General features: G+C 45.0%; 1 long non-coding RNA gene across 1 annotated transcript in view; it reads right to left on the reverse strand.

The window, feature by feature from the left end:
* Positions 1-16,116, reverse strand: part of LOC122174008 (uncharacterized) — a 57,760-nt gene that overhangs the window by 34,338 nt on the left and 7,306 nt on the right. The window contains exon 2 of the long non-coding RNA XR_010594986.1: positions 12,152-12,234. This is a non-coding gene — a long non-coding RNA (uncharacterized LOC122174008). The remainder of the gene's footprint in view (positions 1-12,151; positions 12,235-16,116) is intronic.

Below are 16,116 nucleotides of genomic sequence, written 5' to 3' on the forward strand. Positions count from 1 at the left end.
ATATCGGTTCCTTGCCAGGAGCCATGAATAAAAACACAAGAGTAAGAAGAGGACAGGGTATATTCAGGTGGATCAGCACCAATGTTTTTCTTGAGATGAACCAGTGCTGTGGTGGCAGTATGGAGCGACAACTCAAACCCAGATTGAGGAGGGCATTCCGCTCTTAGGCCACTGATTATATTACAGAGAGTGTGCATGCCTTGTGAATGGAATACAGAAGGCAACAAGGAACAGCAGCTGCTGCGGCTCTATTAGGGCAATGAGGGAAAGAAGTGGTGAGTGCAGGAATACTAGAGGGAACAAAGACAAATAGGGAATTGGTAACTATTACCCAGCTCTGCTTTAACTGACCTAGTTCTAATTAAATCACATAGGCTTTGAAGAGAACTCCTCAGGGCATCAGAAGATTCTTATGCAGCCTGAAAGAATCCATATTTCCAGAGTAGGTGGTTGAAACTGTTGTTGTTGGACCACTAATTTAAAAAAAATCTCACTACTACCCATATTAATACCTTAATTTGTTCTTTTTTTTCTAAAAACCTTCATGGGCTGGTGGGCTTCAGACTGGGTTATAGGTCAGGATGCCTATAAAACACCTGACACAATGGCTAAGCAGGAGGTCTGCTGACACTGTAGTTGAGTATACTGAACATGCTCGTGTCACTGTTACCATGTCCTCCTCCTTCCACCTGTTATGTTTTTCTCCATCTAGTCTGTTGTATCTCACCATGGGCCTAGGCTCTACAAAGTCAGACCAACCACACAGAGCCCCCACTGAAGCCCATTCCAATTGCAGGATAGATTGTGGGACTGGCTCCTTCTTTAAAATATTTATGTACAGTACTGAGCACAATAGGGCCCTGATCCCTAAGAGTGGTCTCGAAGCATCACTATGGTAATTAATAACTAGATAAATTCAGCACCATCCTGCACAAAAGCAGTGGGAAATTCAGTGGGAATTGGGCACTGAATCCCTTTTAAAATCCCAGACTAGCCAAACATTTCACCAAGCTCAGTACAAATATATTCACATAGTTTAAAATAATCCCTAATAAGAACATAAGAATGGCTGTACTGGGTCAGACCAAAGGTCCATCCAGCCTAGTATCCTGTCTACTGACAGTGGCCAATGCCAGGTGCCCCAGAAGGAGTGACCCTAACAAGAAATGATCAAGTGATCTCTCGCCTGCCATCCATCACCACCCTCTGACAAACAGAGGCTACGGACACCATTTCTTTCCCATCCTGGCTAATAGCCATTAATGGACTTAACCTCCATGAATTTATCTAGTTCTTTTTTAAACCCTGTTATAGTCCTAGCCTTCACAACCTCCTCAGGTAAGGAGTTCCACAAGTTGACTGTGCGCTGTGTGAAGAAGAACTTCCTTTTATTTGTTTTAAACCTGCTGCCCATTAATTTCATTTAGTGGCCCCTAGTTCTTATATTATGGGAACAAGTAAATAATTTTTCCTTGTTCACTTTCTCCACATCACTCATGATTTTATATACCTCTATCATATCCCCCCTTAGTCTCCTCTTTTCCAAGCTGAAAAGTCCTAGCCTCTTTAATCTCTCCTCATATAGGATCCGTTCCAAACCCCTAATCATTTTAGTTGCCTTTCTCTGAACCTTTTCTAATGCCAGTATATCTTTTTTGAGATGAGGAGACCACATCTGTAAGCCGTATTTAAGATGTGGACGTACCATGGATTTATATAAGGGCAATAAGATATTCTCCATCTTATTCTCTATCCCCTTTTTAATGATTCCTGACATCCTGTTTGCTTTTTTGACTGCCGCTGCACACTGCGTGGGCGTCTTCAGAGAACTATCCACGATTACTCCAAGATCTTTTTCCTGATTAGTTGTAGCTAAACTAGCCCCCATCATATTGTATGTAATACCAAGAGCTACACGCGTTGTAAAAATCCATCAAGCCACATGTGGGTTTAAACTATAGTTACCATAGCAAAATACCTGCCCTACCCACATGTTAATCAACTACCCTACATTCAGAGCTACCTGAACCGACATGGTATCATCTGCAACTTCTCTAAATGATACTCAAGCTGCCCAAAGCTCTTGCATTTGATTATTCTCTGGATAGCTGGCTACCAGCAACTGTATTAAAATATATTTTTGTAAAACTTTATAAGTCGCAATAATTCAGCTGTAATGATGCATAAACTAATACGTGATTTCCTAAGAACTCAGACAAAGAAATGATGAATTCATGGTACATTATTTCTGAATTAAAAGAGCTAATAGCAGATTCTAAATGTATTCAAACATGGTATTCTCAATGTATTATATCAAAATCTTTTGGACATGCTAAATCTCTCTGATTTTTCATATTCCAGATATCCCAATACTCTTGTGGAGCCATCCATCTTGTGGAGCTATCAGTAGAACTACAATAACATCATATAGCATGCTACCCTGTTCATCATGACTACTATAATACATGCATCTCCAGTCTGCTACAAGAATCTGAGTTTGAATCCTATGCTCATCATTAAACCCATCCACAAAATACAGATGTCTGCTTCTGATTGTTAGGTCATCAAAGTGGATACATTACAAACATCCTTATTTTCCTTTAGGTCAGATACCAACTCTGTGAACATCTCATTTATAAATGACTAACACCCCACTAGTTTAGAATGCAACTATAGCCCAAGGACTCTGCCATCCCATCCCCGCCCTTGCATTATTTCTGCCACGCTTTTCAACTACAGAAACAAGAGAGGATACTTCCATTTCAAAGAGGAAAGGAAAGAGGTTCCACCTGCTTCCAGAAAGCAGCACTACTGAAGCAGCAGGTGTGGGACTGAGACACAGGTAGAAATACCAGTATGATTTCATCTGCCCCCATTGAAGGCCATGGGGACCAAATTCTCAACAGAAGATAACTGGGGCAGCTCCTTTGACATCAATGGTATCACTGTAATTTATGCAAGCTGAGGATCTGAGCCCCAGAAGGTTTACCACTGCCTCCCACAAACAGAGGAGCAGACACAGAAGAAGTGAAGACCCTAACCGTCTGGAAGTCATTTCTAGAAATAAAAACTTAAGATGCCCATTACAAACCACACAGTGATTTGCTCAAGTCATTTGCAGCAAGTTCATGTTCTAAAACAGCTTAGTCTGTGTGGATGAGGCCAAACTGTTATAAGCGGGTTAAAAAACAACAAGTTCTATTTTTGGGGGGGTAGATTTTTTCAATCCAGGCAAAACACAACTTTGGGCAAATTGTGTTCTAACACAGTAGGCCATCCTCACAGGCTGGGCATTAGAACATGTTAGAACGTGGCTCAGCTGCCCCTGAGTTTAATGAAACAAACCACTATTTGTATTTATTAATTGCATATATAGCACCAACTGGGTGCTTCAGAAACCAACATAAGGACAAGGTCTTTGCTTCAAACAGCCAACGACCCACGGCCCCACTCCAGCAACTCACAGCCACACAGGTGTAACTTTAAGCACATGACCACACTGGGACTAGTCAGAAGCTTAAAGTTATGCTGGATCAGGACCAAAGGGCCCAGTCCTGTAAGATGCTGACCACTCTCCATTTCTAATGAAGTCAGTAGGAGAGAAGGATACTCTGCCACTTGTAGGATCAGACAACATTTAGCAGTCACTTGGCTTAATGCACTGCTAGAGGAACACAAATATTACAGTGATGAGCACGGTGTTCATACAGCATGCCCAGTGGCCAAAGTCCTTACACAGATGGCTCAAGGTAGGTTCCCATTCAAAAAGCAAAGCATGGGACTCAAGAACTGACAAAAAAGCATGATTTGCATACAGACTTTGAATTTATCCAAAGATCTTGAATTTAAAAAAGTGCTTGCCGTCATCCTAGTCAAAATGAAAGGCTGCTCTGATTCTCATTTACCTATTGCTTACAGCAAGTCAATTTGATTTCTTTAACTGTTAATTCACTGACTTTAAATGTTTCTTCAATAACTTTCCTCACGGCCTTTGAAAGAAACTTTGATCTCAGGGACAGAAGATGTAACTAGCAACTCTTTCTTTTTTAAAGCTTATGATCTTTTTTTTATTAATATACATTTGTTCAAAACCTTTGAAGATGGTCCTTTCAAAACGAAATGGAAATATTAACGCCAACACAGCTGCCTCTCCCACTGCTCCGGCTTGAGCGGGTTTGTGCCCCTGCCAGCGAGGCTGTTTCTGTCCCCTACTGTCAAGGCTGATTCCCCACTCTGGCACTTCAAGTGCAAGATTGGGAGCCCGCAAGGATTTTAAAAATTAATACTGGCCACTCCAGGCTTGTATTAAACTCCTAAGGTTACAGCTTCTCTCTGACCTTGGATGGGTAGATGCTGCCACCACCCAAGTGCAAACACCCCCTTTTTGAAACCCAGGAAGGCGCACTTGAGAATTCCTTCCTGTGCGGTACCCTCAAGCACTTTCACACACACCCCTTTCGGGGAAGAGCTGAGAAGGAAAATCAAAGGAAATTAGCTGTTGCCACCAGCTAATTAAACAACATGCACAAACCTCTTAGGGACACAAAAATTCAATCCTGGTCTTAAAAAAGGTAAATTTGATTAAAACAATACAAGGATTAAGCATCAAGATAGCTTCTTGAGGTCCAGCTGAAAGGTTACAAGTAAAACAAAAGCATCTGGGGTTAGCACAGAGAAGTCCACAAGTCTTACAACATAAAAGAAATAAACCTAATCCTGTCTTTCTAGACATTCCTCATCTACTTACACATCTGGGGGTTTCAAATAAGTAGTTCTAGGTATGATCTGATGATTTTTCATACCTGGCTTAAAGCTTCTCATAGTATAACTGCTGCCCTGTTCCCCTCTTCCCCAAGAATGACAACAGACAAAAGGGAAGTTTTTTCCAATTTTAAAAAGTTCCAGCCATCCCATTGGCTTTTTTGGTCAAGTGCCCACTCCCTTTCTTTTACCTAGCCAGGGAGACTTTTTAACCCTTTACAGGTAAAGCAAGCAGAGAACAGCCACCGAGAGGGACTTTATAGCTAACTGGCTGGCTGGGTGTCCATAAAAGGGAGGCACTCTCCTCCCCCCTTCATTTATCACACTTGCATTATTTTTGGATAGCTGGCTACCAGCAACTCTTTATTAAAGTATATTTTTTGCTAAAGTTTACAAGTAGCAATTGCTGAAGACAGATGTCGCTGTTTGTCCCAATTCCCTTTTCCCCTTGCTCAATCCTTTTGATACAGACACAGAGATGAAATGAAGACAGATGCATGGAGAGAGTTTAAATGGCAGGTTGCAACTTTTATTACATTTAAACACCGGGGAGGGGGTGCTACCTGCCCATCCCCCATACTCTCCTATACCAGGCATTTAATCACATACATTGCAGGGGTTACTGGGCTCCTACCATTAACCTGTAATTTGGGGTAAGCTCTCCTCAGCCTACCCCCAAGGGCTCAGCTTACTCTGAGACCTACCACCCTCCCCACCATGAGGGGACAGAGGGTGCAGAAGGGTGGGGACAGGTAACCAGGTCTCATGCCATCCCATGAGCCCAAGGCCCATCACCAAATCCCAGGTCTTTTACCTCTGGGAACCGTTCATTTTATCCTTTTAAATGCACTGGAAACTGGCCACAAGTTGTGACGAATTAACAACTCAACCAAGTACATCAGTTCAGTACCATGCTCGTTCCTATTTAACCCACTGTAGCTTAAAGGTGCTGCAAGAAAGGCAAAAAAACCCATACACAAAAAAACCACCCTGGTCCTTTGCCATGTGGCCTATGGGAGAAAAAGTTCCTTCCTGACTACCAAATGGGTCATCGTCTAGACCCGCAGCATCCATCAGGCCAGATTCCCTTTCCTAGTTCAGAGTGGGACTGCCAGAGCCAAAAAAGGCTCCCTATGGCCCCTGCCCCAGGGTAAATCCTGGGTGCTGGGGAATGCTGGCCAATCAGCACCCCTCTCCTACAACTAGCCAATGGACACCAGACACTCCAAGGGTGCATAGGTGCTGGAACTAGGGGTTATGGAAGTGCGGCAACACCCCCTGGCTTGAAATAGTGTCCATTATATGCAGGTTTACAGTTTGGTTCAATGGCTCTCAGCACCCCCACTATAAAAATGGTTCCAGCGCCCCTACAATGGGAGAAGCTACCTGGTGTCCCTCAATGAGCGTCTCCTTCCCTCACTGTTGAAGCTGTTCCCCTTCACTACCAGCAACCTCAAGTTCCATTATCCATTCAGGCGGGTGGGTGGTATTTACACATCTTCTTTCTAACCCCAGCATCTCCCGTCCAAGTCACCATATTACCTCCCTCTTCTAAACCACTCCACTGGTTCCTCATTCTCCATCACACCAGACTTAAACATCTTGTACTCATTACTTATCTCCCCACCCTATCTGGTTTCGTATCACATGGCCTGCACCCTGTCTGCTCTGCCAATGATGGCAGCCTCAATACCTCCTTTTGCTGATGCCCTGCCCCAAGCCATCTCCGCTGGTTTTCCATGCCAGCCCCTACCCATGGAACCCCTCCCTACTCAAGTTCTATTCTGATCAAAAAATGTACTGCTAAAGAGCAATTACCCTTACGGGCATGGGGGGAGGCACTGATTGCTGAATGGAAACACTTTTAAATCAGTAAGAAGCAACGTTGAGTGGGAGCAGCACTTTAAATTTGTTTTAACTAAACAAACTTTCTTAACACTCTCAGTATCCTAGAGGGGCAGGCTAGCCTCCTATGTGAGAGTGAGCGCAATGCAAGCTAAGGTGATGACAGGAATTGGCGGAGACCAGGGACACTTGGCCCAGATGGAACTGCTCTCCAAGGGGGTGGCAAAACAGGGGGAATGACACTGAAAAAGTTTTAGAGGAGCTCTGCACAAAAGATAGCCCTCTTTCAACTTCACACTTTCAGGCCCCCACCTGGCTAAAGAGAGATCCCACAAGGCAAACCTGCACAATGAATTGCCTATTGGCTTGCTCCTCTGTCTGCCTATATCTACCTAAACTACTCCATCTAAGTTCCATAACTAAAGACAGTGTCTGGGATTTTCAAAGAAGCCTCAGGGATTTGGGCACCCGGTTCCCATTGTACATCGGTGAGGATTGATCACCAAACTCCCTCTTGTATCTCAGCCATCAATGACAATCTCTTGCAGTTAACATCCTTTGAGAATGTAGCATCTGAGCCTGCACTGTGCTGGGAGCCCTCAGCTCCCGCAGATCACAACGAAAAATCAGGATACTCACCAGCTTAGAATATCAGGCCCTCAATCAGGGCTAACTGGTACAATTGCAGGCAGCTTTTCCCAGTCTTACCTGTGTTTATCATTGCTATTACCAGAGATAAGCCTGAATCAAAACACCAGAGCCATACAACCCGGGACAAGTTCAGGTGTGAATCTGAACTTCATTGCTGTCCCCCACCTCAAACTGACCCTCAAGTCCCTGGCCTGAACACACCAGCACTTTGGCAAGTTTGGGTCCGATTCTGAACTGTGAAGCCCAGGCCCATTTCCACAACATGTCGCTGTCCCTATGCAGATTAACTAATGAATGCCAGTGAGTAGGAAATACATCCTGTTGTTACCAATACAATGTCAAGCAAGATTTGCTAACATATTAGTGTAGCAAGAGCATGGCCAAGTATACTGGCCCCAAATATCAACTTTGCTCAAAGAAAAAAAAAAAGATGGGGAACAGGCAGCAGATTTTGGCCCACAGTCAACTCTATAGCACTCTGCCTTCCAGCATACGGGGTATATTCGGGTAGGAGAAAACACAGCTGGAGTGATGGCCCCAAGGGGACTATGCCAAACTGCAAAGGTTTGGATAGCCCTGAAGTAGCTGTAACTTGCACTAGGGGCTGAAGTGGCCTATCGGTTGCCCTCAGAATTTGGAGGCAAGGGGAAAGATGATGGCTGGCTGCCTGCTCCCCGCTTAAGTTCAGCAAATGCTGCTTCAATGCTCCCAGCAATTCAGCCCAGCACGTTGTTATAACATAGAATGGCTGGGAAGGGGTCCATGATTGAAAAGAAAAGAAATACAGACATTCCCTGGTGTCTTGGAGCCCTGATGCCTAGTGAGCACGGCCCAGTAAGGACACTTGACTGCTCAGCTCCCATTCTCCCCACGTAAGAAGTGCAAAGAGCTAAGAAAGAGCACTGAGCATTAAAAATCCCATTTGCTTTTCAAATACCTTTAATAACCCAGGAAAGGAACCATTCTAATGTCAGACGTACGTAGGCCTTGATCCAGTACTGTTCACACACATGCTCGGCTTTAAGCTCACAAGTAGTCTCAGGTACTTAAAATTAAGCACATACAGTAACTGTTCACAGGACCAGGGCTTAGAGCCCAAGAGCATAGGAGCTTTAGAAATACCGTAGATTAGCCAGATACATAGGTCACAGAAAAGTGTCAAGATAAAAATAAAGTTTGTGACATTATGAAAGACAGCAAATAAATTAATCACATACATGTCGCCTCTGGGCACTTACAACTGCAACACATAGGTCAAGTCTGGCTACCCGGCACGTCAATGGGAATTTACACCAAGTGTGGCCAGCAGGATTGGTGCCACTGTGGTAAAGGTGACAGCTTTCCTTTTTAGTCCTATTTTGGCTGCTAGTCTCTGCCTGACGTTACATATTTAATTAAACTACACTCTGCATCTGCATGTCATAAAGTGCAATTATCATTCCACTTCTCTGGGTGACTTTGAGTCAAAAAAAAAAAAAAGGAACATCACCTCAAAAATTATCTTTGCTGCTTAGGCTGAATATTTTAAACAGAATTTAACGTTCCCGTCTAGGTTGTGGGAGCTGGTGACTGAATCACAATGAGATCTGCTGCAGGCTGAGTCATGAGAGACGAGGAGGAATGATACATTGGGAACACAGTCAGTGCTGGTCAGCCTTCAGAGCAGAGGCACACAAGCGCTATTATACTGCTGCCAAGGCCCAGTCCCTCCCCCCCCAGGAAGCTCTTACAGTCGGCTACATTAGTTATCACTTCAAGGCATGACCTCGCTCAGCTCAAGGGATATTTTAAGGGAAATTTCTTTATTTAAATGTCATGCATTACAAGTTTGCACAGGATTCTGCCAGAGATTATTTCCACATTTGGCTGGCTTGTTTCAAATAGAAATAATACTTGGAAATTAACCCGTTCTAAGCTAATCCTCTAGCTACTGGGGTAAATGGCTAATGCAGGGAAAGTGGCATACTTCCCTGTGGCCAGGGTATTACTTCTGCCAGCCAGAAAGGCATTAACTCCTTGTTTATGCCTCACCTGGGGCATTAGTATAGATTAAAGTAATGGTCTAAAAGTGTGTACAGGGTATTTAAACTTCATACAATTAATGGGTTGTTACATGCATTTTTATTTATCTGTGTCCTGTCATGATGTAAGGGCAAACACTGTAAATACCCCTGTAACTAAATAACTCATCAGACAAAGAAAACCTGTGAAATGCTAATGAAGGACTTAAACAAAAAATTCTAATTTCAAAGCAAGTGGCCATTATGTATGATGGACCGAGGTCAAAAGACTAAGTACATTCCTCACCCAGTGTTAAAGGAAAACCCCCAAGGGTAGAGACACTGTCAGCCTGCTTTATGTGTGAAGAATCTATAAATATGGATTAAAAGAAAGATCCTTCATCTCTGAACTGTTTGGACTCTTCCAGGGAAGTGTACCAGATGCAAAGTAAAGATCCCCAGAGACAATCTGGGTATCCTGAAAGACTTTTGGAAACTGGCAGTTTATTACCTCACTGCCACCACTTGGAATTACAAACTGTGATTCACCTGTGCATATATTTTACCTGTTTTAACCTCTCAATAACTCTCATTCTTTTTCTTAGCTAATAAACCTTTAGTTAGTTTACTATAGAATTGGCTGCCAGCTTTGTCTTTGGTGTAAGATCTGGAGTACCACCTGATCTGGGGTAAGTGACTTGTCTCTTGGGACTGGGAGAAACCCTGATGCGGTGTGAATTTTGGTTTATGTGACCATGATCACAAAGTCCAGTTTGTCCAGGTGGCAAAATAGGCTGGAGAGTATCAGGGGACTGTCTGTGACTCCATGGTAAGACTGCTACAGAGATCCAGGAGTTCCCATTAGTGAAATCTAAGTATAGAACATACCACCAGTTTGGGGTGTCTGCCCTTGTTTTCTGACAGTCTGCCCCGAGGTAGACACTCACAGTTGTGAGCCACGCCAGACAATGTGACATGAGTAACCAAGATTGTTTAGCGTGTCCGCGATGTCCTCAGGGACATACTGGGCTTTCTGTTCCCTGACAAACACTCAGCTGCAGCAGTTGAAGTAGACTGAAACACAAGGGGCAGCTCTCACTAAACCAGGCTGATGTGGGAAGCTGTGAGGGGAGCACTGTTTACCCAAGCAAGGGGCAGGAGAGGGAACCCTCTCTGCTTTGCACTGCTCTCTTGCCTAACTCGGCATTACTTTCCTCCTTGGAGTGCTCCGTACCCCCGGTTAGAGTTCTGGGTCATTGTCTGGTTATTTAATACAATTTCCCCCCTTATCGTAACCAATGGGTTAAAGAGGGTTTGTGTTGCTGAATTCACTGACCCATTCCACTAGCTTTCACACTTCTCCCCACAAAAGACTCACAAGGGACCACGTCTTCCCCTGCCACACAGCCACAGCTGCTATCAGCAGAGGCATTGGAGCAGGATCCCCATGAATTTAAAGTGGAGGGGGAACTGGCAGTAGAGTGTTCCCCCATGACAGGCCTTCAGTCCTGGATCAAGCTCCAGCACCCTGGCCTGTTGCCCTTCAGAGAATGCTGGGGGTGAGCTGGGGAGTTAACTTTGTTTTGCTTGTTTATATAAACTAGGACATGGGGCACCTAGCACTTAGGAAAGGTGCCCTTTAATTATAATTTCTTTTGATTTCTACAAATATTAAATGAATAAATATCAGCTGCAAAAGCCCAAATCATAGTAAATCCGCACTGTGCCTGCCTGAAGCAGTCACCATGCAGGGCCACGTGCGTTCTGTTCCTGCAAGAAGGACAGGAACTTGCACAGAGGGCTGCTATGTAGGACTCCATTAGCACCTAGAGGCCTTAGCTAAGGATCAGAATCCCAGTGTGCTGGGCACTGGGTAGACATCAGACAAGAGACAGTCCCTGCTTACATGCTGAGTTAAGGAGAAGATGCAACATGTAGATGAAACAAACAAATAGGAATGGATGAGGGACAGGGCAAACAAGGTAGCCAACATCATTGGTCTATGCAGCTGCATATGCACGTGTCAGTACACATACCTTGTGAGCCTACTGGTCCATACTCCTCTCCAGGGAGTCACAGACAACCTGTAGAGTGAACAATCTCTCTCTCTCTATCTGCACCTGATGAAAGGCCTACTGAGGTCAGGAAAAAGGCTCCCATTGACTTCAGTGGGCTTGGCATCAGGCACTCTGGGACTTTCTAGAGGAGGCAGCCTCTTGGCCAGGCAAATGCCACCATCATGCATTCCTGCTAAGCCATAGGTTTGCGGTCATCCACAGATACACACTGCCATGGCAAATTTCACCCTCTTTCTAGCTACTATACCACAGCCAGCAACTGAGGCAATCAAGGCAGAATTCTCAGCTTGTCTCCCATACCCACACGGCAGAGTAAGCAGGTGTAAGACATTCACTCACTCCCTTGCACAGGCCAGGTACCCAGTAGCTCCCAAAGGGAAAGCAGCCTCTGCAGGGCCCCTACTCCCACGTAGAGAGTGGGTAAAGCCTTGGCTCCACACCATCCTGGCCAGAGCAGCGGGAGAAATAACCTGCGATGATTAACGAGTTACTTCCTTCCTGGAGCAAGTCGGGCCACCAGAAAATGAATTGTAACCCTCAGAGTCACAGCTGATTGCCTGGCCTGCTCAGGAGGCAGTGCCTCTTACCCCACGCAGATCGTTAAATCACAATCCATCCCCATGGAAGGTGAACACACCCTCTGTGCTAGAGCATAACACTGTGATCCTGTGCTGAAATGCTTCCAGTCTACTGGAAGATCAGTGCTTCCAATAGGTGCACTGGAAAACACTTGACATAGTTAATATAAAGCCTGCAATTATTACATTTTCTTTTCATTCAGTTTAACATGTGAAGAAAAAAACAGACCTCACTTACCTTACATTTCCCATCTCTAAATGTCAGCACTGTCCTCTTGACTAGAGTAGGATGTTTCAGGATTGATTTATTGATGTTTTCTCCTTTAAAATGGAAACCAAACACATTATGATTTCACACAGAAAAAATTAATAATGATAATTTTATTGCAGAACACCAAAGCCCATCTGCCTGTTGCCATTACATTCAGCCAGAGTTGGCCTTACCATGAGGCAAACTGAGGCGGCCGCCTCAGGTGCCAGACTGTGGGGGGGCACCACTAGGAGTGTAGAAAATTGTGTCTGCTGCAGGTGCATATGTATTCTTTCTGCTCTAGATGCACAGAGATGGTGGAGTGCTGTGCTGGAGGAAGGAGGGCACAAGAGACATACCAGGCAGGCAGGAGAAAAGGTGAGAGGGAATAACAGAAAGCAGCAAGAGCTGCAGGGAGAGAGAGGAGGAGGAGCCTCTTATGTACCTCTCTAGCACCCCCAGGAGCCTGGACTGATTAACACCAGCTTCTCAGGGAGCTTCTTGTTTCTTGCTGCTTCCCTGAATCCACTTGAGGAGAACAGGCAGTCAACTGAAGTAGTAGGAGCCAGTTAGGCCCTTAAGATGCTGATCTCTTCCCTCACTCAGGCTCTGCTACCAGCCTGCTTATTTGTCCCCTTCAATTGACTGTTGAGAGCCACTATAGCTGGCACAGAACAGCAGTCATGACTGAAAGAAGAAAACACCCCTCTGGGGCAGCATTCAGAAAAAGAAAGCAAGCAAAGGAAGCTTTTCTATCTAAGCAGGAAGGAGCTCTCCTGAGATACATAGACACAAATGTTCACGGTGAGCCTTCCGGCCCCAGTGAGGATGTGAGTGGTGAGGAGATGCCTGATCTTCCAGTTAGTCGGAGTGCAGGTGACCTGGCAACTACTGCAGCATCCATATCTCCATCTCAAATGGATGTAACCATGCACATTCCTGAAGAAAAGTGTAGATCAGAGGAGACTGTGGTGGAGGCGCAAAAAACAGCTGCTGCTGAGTTTAGTTCCTTAAGTCTAGATGATCCAGGACTGTGGACCCACTTGAGCAGTAGCCTGAGAGGGACTTCCTTGTACTGCATGGGCCACAGCAAGTGAAAAACTTCATGTTCCCCAAAGACAATGAAAATAGAAGTTTCCATCCAACACATTACTGGCATGAAATCCCCAATGGTGACAATATGGAGAGGCCATGGCTTATGTACTCAAAAACCCAGAATGCTGCATAGGGTTTTTGTTGCAAACTCTTCCAGTCTAATGTTCCAGCCACATTGGGTTCTACAGGAACAAAGGACTGGAAAAATCTGGCTAGAAATCTGGCATGCCATGAGAAGGCAGCAAATCACCAGAGAGCATTCATTAGGTGGAAAGAGCTTGAGATGAGACTAAGATTAAAGGCCACCATAGCTGATCAGCATCAAGAGAAGATCACATCAGAGTCTCTTTACTGGCAAAATGTTCTGAAAAGGCTCATTGCCATTGTGAGAATGCTTACTACCCAAAACCTAGCACCGCATGGCACTTCCGATCCGCTGTATGTGCCAAACAATGGAAACTTCCTTAAAACTGTGGAGCTGAGTTTGATGCTGTACTCCAGGAGCATCTAAGAAGAGTCACCACCCAAGAAATGTTCACACACCACTACCTTGGAAAAACAATTCAAAATGAGATCGTACAGTTACTGGCAACAAAAGTCGAACAGAAGATTGTAGCAGATCTGAAGTCAGCAAGATATTACTCTGTTATTCTGGACTGCACACCTGACATCAGCCATATGGAACAAATGACTTTAATGGTGCGTTTTGTAACAACAACAGAACCTAGTGAAAATGTCCCTGCAATGGTGACTGTCAGAGAGCATTTTCTAGAATTTATTGACATTGATGATAGTACAGGAGCTGGTATGACAAATGTGCTTCCTAAAAAACTGGAAGATACGGGAACTGCATGAGATGTCAGGGCTATGATAATGGTGCCACATAAGAGGAAAGAACAGAGGAGTGCAGACATGGATCCGAGAGTTAAACCCTTGAGCTTTTTTTGTCCCATGCAGTTCTCATTCATTGAACTTGGTGGTCAGTGATGCAACATCAGCTTCTAGTGAGGCTGCTGAATTTTTTAATGGAATTCAAAGCATCTATGTATTTTTCTCTGCATCAACTCATCGATGGCAAATTTTGAAGCAACATCTGGGAACATCCTCTCTGACACTGAAACCACTGAGTGCCACATGATGGGAAAGTCAAGTGGAGGCAATAAAGCCTATCAAACACCAAATTGGAAGATAGATGATGCCATAGTTGCCATTATGGAGGATAATGCTATGACAGGAACTGTTCATGGGAGAACGGTGGGAGAGGGAAATGGAATCACTAGAAACATACATAACTTCAAATTTCTGTGTAGCTTAGTGTTGTGGCATGACATACTGTTTGAAACAAATGTTGTAAGCAAGAGACTCCAAGGTGTTGACCTTGATGATGATGATGGGCGATCACTCGTTACTGAGTATGATCATCTTCCATGGGAGTTATGGGTCCTCAGGTGGCTAATAAGGCCAATCCTTGAACCACAAGTTCTATTACAATGAGGGCAGATGTTTTCAGGCTCAGCAGGAGGCTGTTGACCATGACTGGAGAACAGTCTCGCCTTCCTCCTGCACCTCTTGTCCTCTTCATCTTGTCGTTGAGCAAGTTCAAAATGCAGGGGACCATCCCGTAGGACTTCACTCCATTTTAAGCGATCCTGGGCAAGTGTCTCCCAGGTATCAATGTCAATATTACATTTTTTGAGGTTGTCCTTCAGTAAGTCCTTATAATTCTTCCATTGTCCACCTACATTACAGTACCCTTCTTTCAGCTGAGAGAACAGGACCTGTTTGGGGAGGCGATGGTCTGGCATCTGGACAACATGACCAGTCCAGTGGAATTGCTGACAGATGATCATTGCCTCTATACTGGTAGTCTTTGCCTCTTCCAGAACACTAATATTGGTGCGCCTGTCTTCCCATTTGATCTTCAGAATCTTACAAAGGCAGCGTTGATGGTGCCTTTCAATGACTTTCAAGTGGTATCTATAGGTTATCCAAGTTTCGGACCCATACAACAGTGTTGGGAGAATAACGGCTTGATAAACAAGAAGCTTGGTGTCTGTTTGAATGTCATGATCTTCAAAGACCCTGTGCCTTTGAGAAAAAGCTACACTGGCACAGCTCAGGCAATGTCACCTGACCTTGATATATCTGGAGCAATGGAACAACTGGACAAAGCAAAGTCCTACCTACAGTCTTACTGGTCAGATGAGAGATTTCAAAATGTTCTGAAGAGTACACAGAAGATGGCAGAGGAACTTCACAGTGAAGCTATTTTCCCACCCATTCAGGAATACAAGAGTTACCGAAGAAGACATTTTGATTATGAGGCACGGGATAATCCCATAAGAGACCCCAAACAACAATTCAAAGTTGAATTCTTTAACCAGGTGCTAGATTGTGCAATACAGTCAGTTGACAAACGTTTTATGAAGCTCAAGGAACACAGCAGTATATTTGGGATGTTGTATGATATTCCAAAACTCCTCACTATACCTGAAGAAGACATACACCAGCAATCAGGGCCATCTCCAGGCACCAGCCAACCAAGCACGTGCTTGGGGCGGCACCTTGGGGCAGGGCGGTGCTCGATTTTTTACTTTTTTTTTTATTCGGCGGCGCGGTGCTCGGAGGGGGGGGCGGGGGCTTTGGGCCGCCTGGTGCTCGGAGGGAGGCGGGGGCTTCGGGCGGTGTGGTACTTGGAGGGGGGGCCGTGGCTTCGGGCGGTGCTCGGAGGGAGGGCAGGGGCTTCGGGCGGCGTGGTGCTCGGGGGCGGGGCTTCGGGCAGCGTGGTGCTCGGAGGGGCGGGGCTTCAGGTGGCGTGGTGCTCGGAGGGGCGGGGTCTTGGGGGGCTGGCACGGTAT

Source organism: Chrysemys picta, unplaced genomic scaffold, assembly GCF_011386835.1.
Source record: "Chrysemys picta bellii isolate R12L10 unplaced genomic scaffold, ASM1138683v2 scaf2, whole genome shotgun sequence".
Lineage (NCBI taxonomy): Eukaryota > Metazoa > Chordata > Testudines > Emydidae > Chrysemys > Chrysemys picta.